Source organism: Aquarana catesbeiana, linkage group LG09, assembly GCF_042186555.1.
Source record: "Aquarana catesbeiana isolate 2022-GZ linkage group LG09, ASM4218655v1, whole genome shotgun sequence".
NCBI classification, from domain to species: domain Eukaryota; kingdom Metazoa; phylum Chordata; class Amphibia; order Anura; family Ranidae; genus Aquarana; species Aquarana catesbeiana.
This window is the reverse complement of record NC_133332.1, coordinates 199549277-199568188: the sequence shown is the minus strand read 5'-3', so window position 1 is coordinate 199568188 and position 18912 is coordinate 199549277. Positions and strand designations below refer to the sequence as shown.

The window sequence follows — 18912 nt, the reverse complement described above, 5'->3', positions numbered from 1 at the left end:
TACCACTCACCATTAGGTTATTATACATTACTGCCCACCATTCGGTTGCTAGAGGTTACTGCACAATGATTGCCTTCAACTCATTGTCCCCCTCTGCAAAGCTGCTCAGTCCTGCCACCGCTTTATTAATCCCCACCCCCACTGCAGACAGAAGAAGGGTGAGGAATAATGCACTCAGCCCTGTCTGTGTGTCTTTGATCTCCAAGCTTGTGCTGCTGACTGGAGAAGGAGGAGGGGGGGATATCACAGAGAGCCGGCTCTGCCTCACTCCCTGTCACAGACTCACAGCCGCTCCGGTCCTGACAGAGGGAGAAGCAGGCTCTCTTGAACATGCAGCCCACAGCTGTGCCTCTCCTCTGTCACAGTGTGGCCAGGAGAACAAGCGGGGGTGACGGTAATGGTAAAGCACAGGGAACAGAGCAGACTCCCGCCCGCATCAATACAGTACAGCCACACTTTCGGCTGCCCGCATTTTCTTGTCAAATGTTGCGGGCTGCAGGAGGAGGGCGGGTTACAGTAATGCTGATTAGCTGAGAGGCGGTGGTGGGTGGAGCAATTATAAGAGGTGCAGATCGGATCGGGCAGCTGGCTCTCTTTCTTCTATGGGAATTGCGCACGCGCAGTTCCAAGCTGAGCTGGTCACAGCCATTTTTACAGGCACTTTTTCCATGCTATGGACATTTACGGACAGGGGAAAAAGTGCCCTATTTTTACGGGCTTCCCGTAAAAATACGGGCGGTTGGCAACACTGCCTGTGTGTGATTGGACACAGCCGATCAACAGGTTTCAGCTGAAATCATTGGCTGAAATTTCCTTCCAAACTTGTGCTGTGTCCAATCACAGCATGGGTCAGCAGGGGGCCCACACCCAGAAGCAAGCAACAACATGCATGTACTTTGCAGTATATTTACTATGAGAGGTCAGCAGGAGGTATGCATGTATATATATATATATATATATATATATATATATATATATATATATATATATAAAAAAGCACCCGAGTACCTTATTTTATCATTGAGGTTCAGCAGTCCCAGGTTCTGCAAATCACAGGATATGTCACGCCCTTCCAGCCTGTGTCTATGGTGTGTATGTGCTGGGACTAACAGGGAGGTGAAGCCTTCATCAATCAACATCTTATATCCCACTGTGTTTAGAAATTTGAGGATATGGAGGAGGAGTGAGGGAGTGGACTGTCACTTAGCACCGTGTATAAGGTGTGATTCTATAGTCATGTGGGCTGCACAGGTAAGAAAAAGGGGGAATGAACATGCTTAGAAGGGAAATATACTGAAGCAGCATCAACCAGGTTTTTTTGGAATCTACAGAAAACAACAAACAAATGCTCTAGTGGCAAAGTGAGTATGAGCACAAATGTAATATAGCATATATTGACAGTTTATAATGATTTGGGTTTATTGACACTTAATGAATATTCAGTTTAACCCTTCCATAGTGCAGAAGTACAATAGAGCAGCAACAAAGTAAAAGGTTCCACAGCAGTTATCGGCTACAGTCTTAGGTTAAACACTTACGATTATTATGATATACAGTATAGGTTTGACATATTCCACATTACTATACAGAAACCATAAATATGCACTTCAGTATATCCACCAGAGGAGCTTATGGTTTTTTGTCCCATGGCAGTCATATGCTATTTTCATTCTGTATCTGACATTATCTGCAGTTCTGTACAGAAAACACATCAATGCTCATCAGACTCTACACAAGAGGAGCTTACACTCCAATACCCCCATGACAGCCATACATGGCTCTGACATATTCCACAGTGCTATACAAAAAACATAACTATTTACTTCAGGTTGTGCCAGAGGAGCTTACACTCCTGTAGCAATAACTCTCGGTGGAGCTGCTGGTTTAAGCGGGCTTGTTACCTTCACTCTCCTTCCCTCTGTTTCACCGACACCAGGTCTAGGGTTCTGTTGAGTTTACCTCTGGACGACACACGCATCAACACTTGAGTACGTTTTCAATGCTTTATTAAACCATCAACGAAGGAAGTAGCAGGAAAGAGGCAGAAGGGAAACTGCAGAGGAAAACTCAAATACCTTTTTAGTAAGATTCTTGACAAATGTCCTTTGGGGTTGGATATTTCAGTAGAATGCACTCCCTTGGTGGGACACACGCCTTGCACGCCTGGATAGGCTTCTCTCACTAGCCTAGCAGCCAGTATGTAGCACGAACAAAAGTCTCTGCCACAGACTTGTTTTGGGATGAACCCGTATGATCCTCTGCCACAGGATGTATTGTTTTTTTCTTGTGGTGAATGTCAGTCACAGTGCTTGAACCTTAAAGCCAACCCGGCAACACTATGCTGTATAACTACTTTATATATATATATATATATATATATATATATATATATATATATATATATATATATATATATATATATATATATATATATGATACATGATTATACATTATATAATGTATAATCACTTTAGGATACGTCCTCCAATCGAGTCACCAGGCCCCTCTCCAGACCAGCATGTTGCATGATCCTTCCATGACGGGTCCTCCCCTGAGATCTCCTCGGTTGTCCAGCTTCTTCACTCTGGATAGACAGCTCAGAACCATTCCTCGGCCGCTGTGGTAGGCCACAGACAAGCTGCTGGGCCCACCCCTGCGCCGCAGCAATGTGGGCCTCCGGAACGGAGGTCCACGAGATAGCTCTCTAACGCATACCTGTCGGCCAGGAGGGCCAGCAGGTGGCTGTAAAACGAACCCCCAAATATGGCATCTGTCCCATAAATACCCTCGCCCAGAATGCAACTCGGAGGACCACCTCCACCGAGTTGTCTCCAGGACAGAAGAGCATCCATACGCTTAGACACGTTGCCTTTCCAACACTAGCCAGCAGTAACAGCAACACCCACGGCTCAGTATGGAAGCATACGCAACGTCAGCCAAGCTGGAACAGAGGCAAATCTAACCTTCCTAATGAACAAGTTACTAAATTTACCTATCAGATGGTAGATCGCAACTCTACCAGTGCTACACTCCAATATCCACTAGGGTCTCTTCTGTCATAAAAACTGTACCTGTCAGCAATTTGAAAGAATTTTGAGTTTAATTCTACTTAAAGTTTCCTTTTATGTCCAGTATGGGGAGGTTAAAGCAGACCTAACACTAAAATGTAAAGTCCGCTTAATTACTTCAGGTCCATGACCTCCCCTGCTGCTTTCAGTTTAGATACTGGCAGCTCCGGCATGCCCTTACCTCACAAATTTCTTAACCCAGTTACTCTGGAGTTGGACTCCTAAATTAGGGAGTGTTGGAAACCCTCTCTCTTCCCTTTATTTATACCTCATGGTAGCTCATGACACTGACATTTCGGCCACTCTGAGCAAGTGGAGGGAGGACATCCCTAACCTTGACGAGGACATCTGGGAGGAATCTGTCTCTGTATATATTCCTTCTATGATTGCCTCTAGAAACCACTTCATACAATTGAAGTTTTTACACAGGGCATACTATACCCCACAGAGACTTGCCAATATATATCCCTCCCACAGTCCACTGTGCACAAGATGCTCCCTTGAACGGGGCTCTTTCTTCCATATGGTTTGGACTTGCCAAAAAATACGCCCATACTGGCAGGAAGTGGCAGACATCCTGACAGAGATTTGTGGAGCTACGATACCACTAGACCCCCTCCTCTTCTTACTTAGTTATCTGGGCAACGTGGAGGGGGACAGATACACCAAACTGTGCTTGACCTTCATCCTATTCTATGCTAGGAGAGAAATCCTCCTGAGATGGAGGGGAACAGAGCTTCCTACGAGAATTTCGTGGTAAAACACAAATAAACAAGTCTTATCACTCTATAAAAATTACATATGAAAGCAGAAAATGCCCGGCAAAATATGATAACATTTGGTCGAACTGGGTTGACGCCTGTGGCTGAGACTTGCTGGACCGCACAATAATAACTGAGTACGGCAATAAAATGTGATGAGTGATCCTTGGCCTTAGGGTATTATAGCTAAAAAGCAATATAGAAGTAAAAAAAAAAAAAAAAAAAAAAAAAAAAAAAAAAAAAACCTTATTATTTGCCAGATGTGCTTCAGTATTACAGGGCCTTGTATTTGTCACTGGTGATAAGAAATATCTCCTAAACCTACATGGTTTAGGAGATATTTGCAAAAAGACAGGCACTGACACTGAGCATGCCGCTGCTAATGTCGATATGCAGTTAGTGGCGGCTTGCGTGCACATGTGCGGGAGTGACGTAATCGCGGCTCCAGCCAATCACATCGTCGGAGCCTCGATACCCGGAAAGAAGATGGACTCTGCGTAGCGGAGACATTGCAGGCTCCTGTGTCAGGTAAGTGACACATAATGGGCTACTATGCAATGCATAGTAGCCCATTATGCTTTACCTTTGCAGGGAAACAAAGAGGAAGTAAACCCATCAGGGTTTACTTCCTCTTTAAGATCTTTTCAACATAATATAAAAAGGTACCAATGTTTCTCAACAAGATATATCCTCAGTTTTTGAACCTTTTCTGGAAATGTTCTTATTTTTTAGGCACTCTTTCACATGTCTTTTGGAGTTGTCGAGAATGTGTATGTTTTGGCAAAAGTACAACAGTTAGTATTTCAACTTACCTTGGTGGACTTAGACCACCATCCTATGAGTTACAATACCTACTTCACAATAGCAAATTCCATAAACTCACTACAAATCCTCCCTGCATACCAACGTTGTGAAAGAAGACACCCCCAATTTCACTCTGGTTTGACAAAATTAAAGAAACCGAAAGAATGGAGGACCTCGCGATCATCATGCACCATCAGGAGGAAAATGTAGGAACACCTGGTACCCTTTATGAACACCTGAGACCTTTTTTCTTACTCCATAGCATTTCAGGAAATGCTAAACCCACCTTTCCCAGTGTAGCGCTGGTAGATTTACAATCTACCGCAGATTAGATAAATATAGTAAATTGGGTGTTAGGAAGATTAAAAGTTCGCCTCTGTTCCAGCTTGGCTGACGTTGTGTGTGCTTCCGTGCTGACCGATGGGTGTCGCTGTTACCACTAGTCAGTGTTGGAAAGGCAACGTGTGGAAGTGTATAGGTGCTCCTCTATGTCGGAGACAAGCTCGGTGGAGGTGGTCCTCCGAGTTGCATTCTGGGAAGGGGGTATTTATGGGACAGACGCCATGTTTTAGTGTTGTTTTGCAGCCACCTGCTGGCCCTCCTGGCCGACAGGTATGCGTTAAGGAGCTACCTCGTGGTCCTCCGATCGGGAGGCCCACGATGCTGCGGCACAGGGGTGGGTCCAGAGGCTTGTCTGGAGCCTACCACCGCGGCTGAGGAATGGTCCTGAGCTGTCAGTCCTGTGTGATGAAGCTGGACAGCCGAGGAGATCCCAGGGGAGGACCAGTCTTGGAGTGATCACGCGGCGTGCTGGTCTATAGAGGGGCCTGGTGACTCGGTTGCAGGACGTATCCAAAAGAAGTAATTTTACAGCATAGTGTCGCCGGTTCGGCTTAAAGGTTCAGGCACTGTGACTGACTGTTCACTGCAGAAGATCTGATACATCCTGTGGCAGAGGATCGTGCAGATTTACCCCCCCAAGTAAGTCTGTGACAGAGACTTTAGATTCGTGCTGCGTACTGGCTGCTAGACTGGTGAGAGAGGCCTATCCAGAGGAGCGGGGAGTGTGTCCCACAAGGGGAGCGCATTCCATCCAATTATCTGAAATCTATCGGGACATTTGTTGCTAAGATATTAGAAGAAGATATTTGAGTTTCTCCTGAAAGTTTCTTTTTCCGCCTCTTTCCTGCTACTTCCTAAAGTTTGACCGTTTAATAAAGCATTGAAAACGTACTCCAGTGTTGGTGCGTGTGTCGTCCAGCAGCAAGCTCAACGGAACCCCTAGACCCGGTGGCGGTGAAACAGAGGGAAGCAAAGTGAAGGTAACAGACCCGCTTAAACCAGCAGCTCCACCGTAAGTTATTGCTACACCAACATAAGACCAGACACAGGATTACATTTCTTGTCTAACTAGGGCCATTTATCCAAGAAACCCAGACCTCTAACACTACTATAGGAAGACAATCCCCACCTGCCTTCCTGCCTTCCCCCTTCTGTTATCCTATCCCCCGCTCACTCCTTTGAGTCCCCCACTCTGTTACCCCATTTCAGCTCCTTGGGGGGGGGTACCATCTCTCATGGCTGTCGGCTGGATCCCTTAAGTTTCAAACCACCAACCGTTTTAATATTATTGGAAAAAACAGACAGCATTGTTACAAGAGGTTTACTACTTGATTCGCTCAAAGGTTTCTCTAGGTGCGACGAATAAGGACTAGCTAAAATGATATGTCTAGTAATGAAGAGCTGCAATTTTGTACTTATACTGCCTAGAGAGGTTTATCAGTTCCTTTTATTGATTTTCCCTGTGTCTGCGTGAGGTTCCTCTGGTTTCCTTCCACACTTCAAAGACATGCTGGTGGGTAATTGGATCCTGTCTAAATTGGCCCTACTATGTGTATGTATGAATGCGAGTTAGGGACCTTAGATTGTAATCTCCTTGGGGACAGGGACTAATGTAAATGTACAACATACTGTATATGTAAAGCACTGCCTAAATTGACAGCGCTATGCAATTACCTGTAATAAATAAAAATAAATACATCTGTACCATTGCTTCTATCCTTAAAGTGATTGTAAGGCGCCTTTCACACAGACGGCTGTTCTGCCGCAGTTAAAAGCATATAATATGTTCTGTGAAATTCAAGACTCCAGACACTGCGATCAGCTGCATTTGTACAGTGAGATTACCTGCGTTTACGTGCGTTTACATGCGGCTGCGTTTAGCTGCATTTGGAACATTCTTGCCATTTTTGATGTGCTTCCTGTTGCATTTCTTTCCTTGTTGCCGTTGCTATCCGCAGGAGAAATAGTTACACTCCGATTACCTGCAGTTATGTACAGATAGCTGCGCTAAATCGCTCCTGGACGCAGTCAATTCTATTTTTTCTATCCGCACGGAACCGCATGTAACGAAATCGCAGCTAAACGCAGTGTGTGAATGGGGCCATAGGAAAGCATTGTGTGCATTTAGCTGCGGTAGAAAACTAGAAAATCCGCAGCTAAAAGCACCATTCTATCCGTCCGTGTGAAAGGGGCCTTAAGGCTAAAGGTTTTTTTACCCTAATGCATTCTATGGATGGCCGGTGAGGAGGGAGTGGGGGTGGAGCCAAACCATGCTGTGTGTGTCAGAGCCGGCTTGGGACTGAGCATGCACAATTGCCCCCATAGCAAGCTGCTTGCTATGGCTGGCACTCTGGGGGGGGGGGGGGGGGGTGCGGGAGCCAGGAGTGCCAACGAGAGATCCGAGAAAATGACGGTTGGGACTGCTCTGTGCAAAACTATTGCACAGACAGGTAAGTATATCATGTTTATTATTTATATTATCCTTTACAATCACTTTGAAAGCAGCCTTTCTCAACCTAGGTGCCAGGGTACCCTGGTTTGCCACTTTATTCTGGTGAGAAAAGCTGTCAAGTCAGACCAGACTTCCGATCCTCACCCAAACTGTCATTTGGTCAGACTGTGAAAACACTTCGGAAAAGTGAAAAGCAAAAGTGAAAAAAAAGTAAAAGCAATGGAAGTGGAGGAGTGCTTTTTTAAAGGCTGTGTATACAGTGTGTGTATATGTATATATATACACACACACACATATATATATATATATATATATATACACACACACACATATATACATACATATACACTTGTGCATGTACAGTTTATTCCTGTTCCTCTATGATCAGAACTGCTTTTATAGAGCTTGTTCGTAATAGCAGTAAGAACTGCTATGCTATTTCTTTAAAAAAATAAATCACTGCTCAGGTCACTTTTCAGAGGCATATGACAGTTGGTGAAGAGGCAAAATATTGCCCACTCACTGATTGTTTTAACCCATAAATACATCATCACCACCAGTGGCGGCCGTTGTTTTTTGTTTGGGGGGTGGGGCGGCAAACAAGCACTCCCCCCACGGCACCTCAAACCCCCCCCCCCTCGCTGTCTGCCAGTCCACCGGAGCTTATCCCCATCTATACGGCGGGCACATCGGGCATCCGCAGGGATCAGGCATCGGCGGGCACATCAGGCAGCGATCAGGGCATCAGCGGACATCAGGCTGTGGCGGGCAGCGCTCCTGTGTCTTCTCCTCGCTTCTGCCGTGCGACTCCTCCCCTCCTCCTAGGCATCCAATAGGATTACAGACAATCAGGTGATGGGTATCAGACTCGCTTCCCGATTGGTCGGGAGGAGGATCAGTGTTGCAACAGCAAATATTAATTCGTTGTTGTAACACCTGGGTGGGCTCATGGCGCAATGCTCTGCGCCATGAGCCCAGCCTATTTTGAAGCCTATTAGAGCCTCTGGCTTTAATCAGGTGCTTAAAGAAAAAAAAAACCCCACCGATGTAATTCATGTGCCCGGCGTCCTAAAAGGGGCCAGATGCATGAATAGGGGGTAGCAGCATGTGGATCATAGAGCATTAATTAGGTTGTGGAGACCGTGGATAGAGGTGACGGTGCCCGGGTGCCCCTAATGGACAGGCTGCCGCAACCATGTGCAATACACACAGCTGCGGGGTGGTTACAGCGCAGCCCTGTTCACCTGGGGGTATACTTCCAGACGTGCCCACAGCATGTGTACACCCCCAGCTGCTGCCTCTGCAGCTAAAGGGGGAGCAAGTTGGGGGTAGTAAAAAATAGCTCAACCGCATGTTTTAACTGCCCCCAACTTCACATGTGAACGAGCTTTTGGTTCAGATCTGTGCGGCTCTGTGTAGGGCAGCCCATTCTATTCAATTGGCTGCCCTACCCGCAAATATGCAGGGAAAGATGTTTTTTTAAGTTGTCTAGCAGCAAAAACACACTGCTGTTGCCAATGTGTGGGGTACCATTAAGAATTAATGACACCCCTGCATGTCTGCTAAAGAGTAGCTCATCAATGTGATTTTGCGCACATTCACACGCAGTTAATGTGACCCAAGCCTTAGACTGTGGTGCCTGAAGACTGAAAACACTTTTCAAGGGTGCCTTGACTGGAAAAAGGCAAGGTTGAAAAACACTGCTTTAAAAATGGGGAAAAAAAAAAAAAACATACCCGACACCCAGCTTTTGAACTGGACACATTGCGATGGAAACACTTTGACGTTCATTATCGTTTCTTGCGGTGCACTTTGCATTGAATATCAATGTGCATAATAACACACATCGATGCATTCACATGCATTTTGATGCATTTCAATAGAAAACACATCAAAGAAAACTGTATAGTTGTGCATCTAGCCTAAGTGTATAAAAATACATTAAATTTATGATTTCTAATCTGGCTCTGAATGCAGAAAGAGACACCAGTTGTAATGAAGTTAACCCGTTTGATGGTTGCAGTTTTTGGTCTGCGATTCAGGTACAGTAATTGTCGGTAAGTAGTGGTATTCATGGTCTGGAGGCTTCTGGAAACTAGGCTGGGAGCGTTGAATTATTATTTTTTTTAATGCCAGCACATTTAAGCAGATGAAACAGCCCTTTTATCCGAGGCACTGAACTGTGAACTTTTCACGTTTTATAGTCACTTGAGATGTTTTGCAGGTTTTATAATTATCCTGACCTTTCCTCTGAGCTTCCCGGAATTATTCCATTATTGAGAAGAAAAAGAAAATATTCAGCATGAAAAAGAATTAATGTTATTAATTCAGCCAAGCAAGCTGACCCAGAGGAAAGCGAGACGGCTTCCCCCTCATAACAAGATTTGTCCACTGTGCTTAGACAGTGGTGACTAGCAAAACCCCATCTTTTCTTACTTGGCACATCCGATATGTCATCAGCCTGTACAAGTATGGAAGAGGGATGATAATAGGTACACTATATTGCCAAAAGTATTGGGACGCCTGTCTTTACATGAACATTAATGCGGAGTTCTGACCACATTTTTATTTTTTCCCTGCATCCCCTCTGCTTTTCTACATAGTTTACACAAACTCATGTCTCCTAATAAATCCCATTTCTCATACATATTTTTTTGAATATACTTACTTTAGATTTTGTCGCCCTGAGCTCTTCCATCTTCATTGTGGGCATGTAAAGCCCACCCGGACTCTTCCGGGATACAGTGCCGCTTGATACCCAGCATGCACCCTCCGATCTCGCGCATGCGGGTGGAACTCCACTTTAATGGCATCCCAGCCTTAGTCCGTAGGGTTCAATATAGAGTTGGCCCACCCTTTGCAGCTATAACAGATTCAAGGTTTAGGAGTGCGTCTATGGGAATGTTTGACCATTCTTCCAAAAGCACATTTGTGAGGTCAGGCACTAATGTTGGACAAGAAGGCCTGGCTAGCAGTCTCCGCTCTGATTCATCCCAAAGGTGTTCTATTGGGTTGAGGTCAGGACTCTGTGCAGGTCAGTCAAGTTTTTCCACCCCAAACTCGCTCATCCACACTATATTGTCAAAAGTATTGGCCCCCCCCCAATAATTTGGTGTAAGGAGGGATTATGGTGTGGGGTTGTTTTTCAGGGGTTGGGCTTGGACACTTAGTTCCACTGAAGGTAACTCTTAAGACGTCAGCATACCAAGACATTTTGGACAATTTCATGCTCCCAACTTTGTGGAAACTGTTTGGGTATGGCTCCTTCCTTTTCTAACATGACTGCGCACCAGTGCACAAAGCAAAGTCCATAAAGACATGGATGAGCGAGTTTTGGGGTGGAGGAACTTGACTGGCAAGCACAGAGTCCTGACCTCAACCCGATGGAACACCTTTGGGATGAATTAGAGCGAGCGACTGCGAGCCAGGCCTTCTTGCCCAACATCAGTGCCTGACCTCACAAATGCGCTTCTGAAAGAATGGTCAAACAATCCCATAGACACACTCCTAAACCTTGTGGACAGCCTTCCCTGTAGAGTTGAAGCTGTTATAGCTGCAAAGGGTGGGCCAACGCAATATTGAACCCTATGGACTAAGACTGGGATGCCATTAAAGTTCATGTGCGTGTGAAGAAAAAGAGGGGACACTCAGAGAAATAGAAGTGACAGGGCTGCGCACCCCAAAAGATGCATGAGAAAAACGAAAGACCCCCCTGAGCAGGGCTTTAATGCAGCCAATAATATAAAAATTCAAAAGGAGTGATGAGATGATCAAATTGGGTTTATTAATACAAAGATTATACAAAATTGATGACTTCTGACATTAAAAGTCAGACATGTTGGCGCCTGCTGGGTGACTTGTATCTTCTACCTTGACTTATCCATCTAATGATGCCATTATACTCATAATCTTTCAGAGTTGTCGGCATCTTCATTTCACCATTGCTTCCCATTCAAGGTAATCAATATTGCCCTTACCATACAACCCCTCTCAGCACTTACATTTATCACGTTTGGTTTGTTACTTGCCATTTGTTTGTTCACTTTGTTGTATCACCCTCACCTGTCATCACTCCATAGCTTTTTTCCCAATCCCATCACTCTTTTTCCCCACTTCCTTCAGCTCCATTTTTCCTCCTTCCAGCCCAACGGCTGGTCGATATATATATATATATCCTTCATCCCACCCACTGGCACACATTTAATTTGGCAATATGATTACCAGTAATTTTCCTACACACTTCTCTGTTGGTGGATGGTCCATACCTGTTTGCAGGAGTTCTTCATTCCCGTTCCTTGTCTTTCCCATCCCCCCCCCCTGTCCCCCACCAACCCCTTTCCCCATCATCTTTTCCTCCCTCACTTTTCCATCTTTTCCAAAACCCCCCCCCTTTTTCCTCCCTTCCTTTTTTCCTTCACTCCCTCCTACATTCCTCAACCTCCTTCCCAGTGTGTCCCTCCCCCGTCCACCCCCCCCCCCCCCGTTTTCTTTTTTTTTTTTTCTCCCCTGCACAGTTATGGACCTTCCTATAGACCCCAATTTATATTGATTCTATTTACTGTCAACTGAATACCCGTTCATTTTTTCTTTACTACTTCGGTAATAAGTAATTCCCGCTACGTTCTTACTTCCAACTCAGTATTATTGTTACTTGACTACAGGTGCAGTGCAGACACTCCCCCTCCTCCCTCGGTTGTTTAGGGGCGGTTTCTGCGTGATCCCTTGTAAGACGAGTTGACTCGATGCTCACTCTCTGGGGGGCTGGTTCACCGTCTGGAAGATAGAGGAGAGGGGGGAGGGGATAAAACCCCCCCACATTACGGCCAACTATCGGAAGCAATTTGACTGGTAACTATATAATACACAGAGATGTTTATGTACACACATAAATGCAACGTACTCAATATATATATTTTTTTTTATTTTATTTTATTATTTTTTGACTTTTTATGCTACATCGAGTTGTGTGTCTTTAAAAGATTGTGATATACGTTTACATTTTCACAGTTGTCAATCATCTGTCCTCTGAAGAAGACCCCCTAGGGTCAAAACGCGTCAGTACATCAATAGTAAACCTGATCCTGTTGCTTTGGATATATTGTACTGTATATTGTTGCCGGCTTTTTAACAATTTTTTGTACTACAGCTCATGTCTTGACTTTTAATGTCAGAAGTCATCAATTTTGTATAATCTTTGTATTAATAAACCCAATTTGATCATCTCATCACTCCTTTTGAATTTTTATATTATTGGCTGCATTAAAGCCCCGCCCAGGGGGGGTCTTTCGTTTTTCTCAGTTCATGTGCGTGTAAAAGGCAGGCATCCCAATACTTTTAACAATATAGTGTACCTATTACATGGGCAAGAGCAAAATTAACGGCAAAAGAAGTGCATGCCGAATGCCATGATCAGGCCATCGTACTACGGACTCAAACAGAGGTCAGTTACCAGCTCAGGTGGACTAAACAAAAAAAAAAAAAAAATTGATGTGCCCCCGTGTACTCACAGACAATAATATGGATGCACAATACAAATATTCAATTAATAAACAAATTGTCTCCTGTGAGAAGGGATTGGGTACCCATTAAAATTTAATCAGAATAACTGCATGAATGTCTAACATAGATATATTCATAAATTTATAAAAAATTGTGTTTACTCAGGACCATGTCTTATATAGGTTCTAACACTAAATTTACTTTCCCAGAATTCCCTGTGCTAGAAAATAACATCATGATAAAGGTTGGAGAATAAAACCATCTAAATTAGAGATTTTACAATTCCCACTAATGCACTATGCCTCCTTGATCTATATAGAACACATATTGTCGGTAAAAGCTTTGCAGCATTTTAATTTTTAAAATGTGATTGTTGATTCATGGCACAAGGAAACTGAACAATGCCATATAGGTGTGACGGAGATGACTTTAGGGAATTGGAGATCATTTACCGCCTTTCTATAGCGTTTGCAGACAAATTGTAAATGTGATCAGAACAAAAAAATCCCATCAGATCCAGTTATGCACTTATTAGTGTGTAATTATATGTGTACATGGGGGAGACCTATCAGGCTTTGTTTAATAATTCCACACAGTGATTGTACTTTACAGTTTCTCCTCCATACTAATCATTCTGCTCAGTCTAATTAAGAACTGTATGATCTCTATGTGACATCTTCTAATCATAGCAGCTGTTCAGAAGGAATACAGACCTCCCCAATGCACAAATATCAACAAATCTGTGCATGGAATATACACTTTATTAGGTACACCTGTTCAATTGCTTGGTAACACAATTTGCTAATCGGCCAACCACATGGCAGCAACTCAATACATTTAGGCATCTAGACGTGGTGAAGACGATTTTCTGAAGTTCAAACCGAGCATCAGGAGAAGAAAGGGGATTTAAGTGACTGTGAACATGGCATGGTTGTTGGTGCCAGATGGGCTGGTCTGAGTATTTCAAAATTTGCTGATCTACTTGGATTTTCACACACAACCATCTCCAGGGTTTGCAGAGTTTGTTGTATTGCCCGGGCTGCTAGGCCGGAGCTTGGGCCTATCCTGGGCACATCTGGCTGCTAGGCTTTCCAAGGGCCTATCCAGAAGCAAGAGAGCAGCGCAGGGTTGGGATTGCGGCTTGCAGTTCAACCAGAATTGATGGTTCTGCCAGCCAGAGAACCTGTCATGGTTGGAGGTAGAGGAGAAGCTGTCGCCACTAAGGGACCAACCACCTTATTACCAGGGACCACAGTGAGTAGCTGAAGCAAGTACTGAAGCAGAATTCCCACCAACCGAGGACGGGGAAGAATTGGCAAACTTCAGTGGGTATCAAGCCAGGGACCCAGCCAGCGGAGGTGACGCTTACAGAGCAGCCTTGTGTGTCAAGCTAGGGGCCGAGCAGGCCAGTGGGGTGAAGCTTGAAAAGTATCTTGAGTGCCAAGCTAGGGACCCAGCAGAGAAGCGGGGGAGACGCTTGAGGAAGTTACTACAGGGAAGATTGGAGGAGCTCACGGGTTTCAGTGGCAGTGAATCATCAAGTCTAGTGAGAGAGGCTGGGAGCTCAGCGGGCTGAAGAACTACAAGAAGTGAAGGAACTGTTAAACCTTGTGTTAGAAACTGTTAAAGACTGTTGCCATAGGAGACAGCATTTCTACACATGCAGATGTGGCATCTTGCTGGAGGCCTTTCCCTGCATGGCTGTCCTCCTGTTGAAGTCTCGGAGTCTGCCAATTAAAATTGCAACTATCTAAGGGTGTCCTGGCCCCAACCCTCTCTCCCAAAGTTCTGTTAAAAGAAATACAATCTCTTTGCATTCAAGAAGTGTCTGGCGCCCAATGAATCTACCTTGCATTACACCCACTATGCCTTACAACTCACCACATACAGAAAGATGTCAGCTATCTCTGCCCCTGGAGGTCCTTATTAGGCTGAAGGAGGCCGTAGACCTTGCTACAAAAGAACAGGAAACTGAGGCTACAATTCGCACAGGCTCACCAAAACTGGACAATAGAAGATTGGAAAAACGTAACCTGGTCTGATAAGTCTTGATTTCAGCTGCAACATTCAGATGGTAGGGTCAGAATTTGGTGTGAACAACATGAAAATATGGATCCATCCTGCCTTACATCAATGGTTCAGGCTGGTGGTGGTGGTGTAATGGTTTGGGGGATATTTTCTTGGCACACTTTGGGTCCCTTAGTACCAATTGAGCATCGTTTACGGCCTACCTACGTATTGTTGCTGACCATGTCCATCCCTTTATGACTACAGTGCACCCATCTTCTGGTGCATTTTCCTGCTGGAAGTAGCCATGTCACAAAGTTCAAATCATCTCAAACTGCTATCATGTCAATATGGACCAGAATCTATGAGGAATGTTTCCAACACTTTGTTGAATCTAGGCCAGGAAGATGTAAGGCAGTTCTGAAGGCAAAAGTGGGACCAACCCGGTACTAGAAAGGTGTACCTAATAAAGTGGCTGGTGAGTGTACATTAAAAACACAATAGAACAACAATCTACAGAAATATTCTAAACTGACCTGTAGTCTGTTAATGACAGATAGGGCTGGGGATTATACAGTGACATCATCCTCCTCTCCCCATCTGCAGTATGGAACCAACACTCATCACTGTCTTCCTCTATCAGATTGGGGAGGGTGGGAGCTTTTATGTAATTAATACATTGCAGCCAGTCATGGGCATGAGGAGAAACTGCAGAAGGTGCCAAAAACAAAAGGCGCAGCTGTTGTGTGAGTTAGCTCTTTGATTTCTGTTGTCTGAAATTTGCTTCTTACAAATGATCAGTCATCTTCCTTCCATCTGTCTTCCTACCAGGGCCTTACAATAGCTTCCCAAGCACCAACTGTCCATCCACAACTATTGCTTTATAGCGCCTATACAGGCAAAAAAAAAGTCATGGATCTACTAGTCCATCCACAAAAACCAGATAGATACAGATTAAAGCGGAGTTCCACTCATTTTTATTAATTAGCCTCGTTGTAATGTCCACCTATTAGTTCTATAATGTTTGGATGATTATATCTTGAAATTTCTAAAAGCAAGTACTTTTTTTAATAGTCTTCCCCTTGACTTCCGGATCACGGACGCCTAGGTGACGTCACCAGCCTGGTCCGTTGACTACTGGGTTATCTATGTCATCGATCCCAGAAGTCTTCGGGCATCTAATGCAGGTATTATCGCGAAATTGATCAGAACTGACGCAATCGGCACCATTTTTGAAGAAGCGCATCGTGAGAGTATCTACTGGACTGCTGTGCGGGCATGTTCCTCACGACTGCACAGGGCGAGAACAGGAGAAACCAGCTGCCCACATTCTCCATGGCCACAGTCAAATCGAGGGAGAGAAAAGATAACTAATCATATTGTAAATCGTTAGAATGTGCACATGGGCATCACTTTCTGTTGTGGTTCTGGCAAATGACAACGATCTAGATGATTTTGTTAGTATAATGTTGGCTAGGAGACTGGAACTCCGTTTTAAAGTGTATCTACAGACAAAACTTTTTTTTGATTTGGCTAGAGTAAGAGAGGAAAATACACCTTGTGTGACTTTACTGCTATCCCCTGGACAGGAAGTGAGGGGAAGTCCCACATTAGGACCAGCAAATCCAGCTTGAAGGAGCTGTAGTTATGGAGATTCTTCTTGGTGGGCTGCAGACTGTAGCTCTTGTAGGCAATCACACGCTTGCGCCCGTCCTGTACTTGAGCCAGGACAACTCTGGTAAGCTTCCACCTGTATACACACAGAAGGGCTTCAAGTAGTCCGCATGGGTCAGTAGAGGTGCCAAAGTCAATTTCAGTTTGAAGATTACAAAGGCCTGTTGTTGGAGACCTTACCATTAAGATTGGATGGAGGGTGATATTCCGCCATTCTTTTGTGTTGTATAGACTCTCAACAGTTGGGTAAGAGTGGCGGTGATTTGCGAGAACCTGAGAAGGACTTGCCGATAGTATCTCACCAGTCCTATGAAAGAGTGCAACTCGTGACCGTCTTTGGGGGGTGCCAATCCTTTGGCTGTGTCCGGAAAGACCCCCTCAGCTTTCATAATGTCCCCAAGTACTGAATCTTCTGTCGCATTAAGCACTTACTAGGCTTGAGCTTTAATCTATACTATGCTAGACAGGTGGACACCTAGTCCAGGTGTTTGACATGGTCCTTAAAGGTTTGGGAGAAAATTATGAAATTTTCTAAGTAAACTAACAGTCTAAAAGTTGAAATCCCCCAGACATTTATCCATATAGTGCTGGAAAGGACTGAGGACATTACCCACATCCAAAGGGCATGCGATTAAACTTGAACAGTCCATGGGGTGTGATAAAGGCAGTCTCTTCACAGTCTTGGTCTCTCACTGGAAACCACAGGACTTCCACCCTTCTCTCACAGCAGGACCATGGGGGCAGCCATTGGACTACGGCTTTCCCAAATTAGCCCTCCCTGTAGCATGATGAGAAGCAAGTCCTTGACCTCCTGGCACAGGGCTGGGGGAATATAGTTGTACTGCTCCCGGATGGGTGGAGCATCCCCTGTATAAATTATGTGGTCGATGGCCAGTGGTGCACCGAAATGAAAATTCCAGCGGTGAAACCAAAAATTCAAGATGCACTTCGCCGAAAAGGGACAGTTTTTAAAATACATTAACATTTAAATTAATGTGGCTGGCGTTTTTGCATTTAAGTCAATGGGACACGATTTTGCATTGCAGACAATAGGGGGCATTTTTTGCATTAAAGTCAATGGGACGCAATTTTTCATTGCAGTCAATAGGGTGGGGGTTTCCATTGAAGTCAATGGGATGCGATTTTGCACTGCAGTCAATTGGATGCGATTTTGCATTGCAGTCAATACAGGCCTGAATGCTCAAACTTGGCCAGTAAGCGAGCAAGTCCAAGCCCTTCAGCATATTCATGCCCAGAACAATGGGTACTGTGGGTCACTACGACCCCTGCTTGCTCCACAACCTGGTCATCTATCTGAATCTTGACCTAGGTGACACCCTGTACCAGGATGGGCAGGTTATTGGCTGCCTTGAGGAACAACCAAGATGAGTCCAGCTGGTCCTGTGTCCTGTACCGGTGGATGTAGAAATCATACTCCATGATGGTGACCTCAGGTCACATATCGATCAGGCAGGGGACCTCTTGACCATCGATGAGGGTATTCACTACTGGACTTGATGGGACCTTGTGCTGATGGTCCCGGGATCGTCCCTCTGCCCTGGGAGCCACTAGTTTAATGGCAGTCTGCGGGTATTTTTGGATCATGGCTGGTCACAGTTCTTAACTACATGTCCAATGTGGCCACACAGCCAGCACTTCCAGTCCTCCTCCGGGTCCCTCAGCAATGGATTTTCACCCTTAGAGGGGTGGGCCGAGTCCTGTTTCAATGTGGATATTTTCAGGTGTAATATTTCATACCTTTTGTCACCCCCACAATTACTTCCGCATCTTCCTGTGCCCACACAACCATGTCCACCACAGTATCATGGAAGAAGATAGCAGGTTGCGCTTTGATTCGCTCCTGTGGGGCTCTCCTGACTGAACCAGCCTTCATTTCTACAACAAACTGGTCCCTCAGTAGGTGGTCTGAGGTGGATATATCAGCACAGTCATGCACATCCCTCTTCTCTATGCGCTTCCAGAGATTCTGGAGTGCTACCGCAAAGTGGGCGAGGCATTCGTCTTTCTGTTGTTCCTGGACAAAGAACCTCCATCTCAACTCTCAACTCGCATTCACTCCAAACAGGCCCACCAGGTATGTTACAATCTGTCCTGATGCTAAGTACTGTCATTGACAGATGGGTGACCCGTCCCTATTCTAGCCACACATATAATGCTTGCCAAACTCAGGAGCCAGGGTCTTAAATAGACTCTTCCTGACCAACGGTGGCCACTAAAGTCAAATGGGGCACCAGCATCCAATTGGATGCTGCCTCTTTAACTGAGGAAACCATGGAGAAACTAG

At 44.9% G+C, this 18912-nt stretch overlaps 1 long non-coding RNA gene across 1 annotated transcript in view; it reads right to left on the bottom strand.

Annotated features, from left to right (window-relative positions):
- Nucleotides 1-18912, bottom strand: part of LOC141107263 (uncharacterized) — a 289203-nt gene that overhangs the window by 228984 nt on the left and 41307 nt on the right. The gene's annotated exons all lie outside the window — the stretch shown is intronic.